The sequence below is a fragment of the Arachis stenosperma genome, chromosome 10 (assembly GCF_014773155.1).
Source record: "Arachis stenosperma cultivar V10309 chromosome 10, arast.V10309.gnm1.PFL2, whole genome shotgun sequence".
NCBI lineage: Eukaryota > Viridiplantae > Streptophyta > Magnoliopsida > Fabales > Fabaceae > Arachis > Arachis stenosperma.
The window spans coordinates 34399898-34400653 of NC_080386.1; the positions used below are offsets into that span (position 1 = coordinate 34399898).

At 39.7% G+C, this 756-nt stretch overlaps 1 non-coding gene across 1 annotated transcript; it reads right to left on the minus strand.

Moving 5' to 3' along the window:
• Positions 1–240: 240 nt before the first annotated feature.
• On the minus strand, positions 241–348 carry LOC130959529 (small nucleolar RNA R71). The gene has a single exon (XR_009078603.1). It is a non-coding gene; the product is annotated as a small nucleolar RNA R71 (small nucleolar RNA).
• Between the last annotated feature and the right edge of the window lie 408 nt (positions 349–756).

A 756-nucleotide genomic window follows, 5' to 3' on the forward strand; every position in this document is an offset into this window, starting at 1 on the left:
AAGTTCCATGGACTTCCATTGGAAGATCCTCATCAGTTTTTAGCTGAATTCTTGCAAATCTGTGACAATGTCAAGACTAATGGGGTTGACCCTGAGGTCTACAGACTTATGCTATTCCCTTTTGCTGTAAGAGACAGAGCTAGAATATGGTTGGATTCTCAACCTAAAGAAAGCCTGAACTCTTGGGAAAAGCTAGTCAATGCCTTCTTGGCAAAGTTCTTTCCACCTCAAAAATTGAGTAAGCTTAGAGTGGAAGTTTAAACCTTCAGACAGAAGGAAGGAGAATCCCTCTATGAAGCTTGGGAAAGATACAAACAATTGATCGGAAAGTGTCCTTCTGATATGCTTTCTGAATGGAGCATCATAGGTATTTTCTATGATGGTCTGTCTGAACTGTCCAAGATGTCTTTGGATAGCTCTGCTGAAGGATCTCTTCATCTGAAGAAGACGCCTACAGAAGCTCAAGAACTAATTGAAATGGTTGCAAATAACCAATTTATGTACACTTCTAAAAGGAATCCTGTGAACAATGGGACTAATCAAAAGAAAGGAGTTCTAGAGATTGATACTCTGAATGCCATATTGGCTTAGAACAAAATATTGGCTCAGCAAGTCAATATTATTTCTCAAAGTCTGTCTGGAATGCAAAATGCACCGAGTAGTACTAAGGAAGCTTCATCTGAAGAAGAAGCTTATGATCCTGAGAACCCTTCAATGGAAGAGGTGAATTACATGGGAGAACCCTATGGAAACACC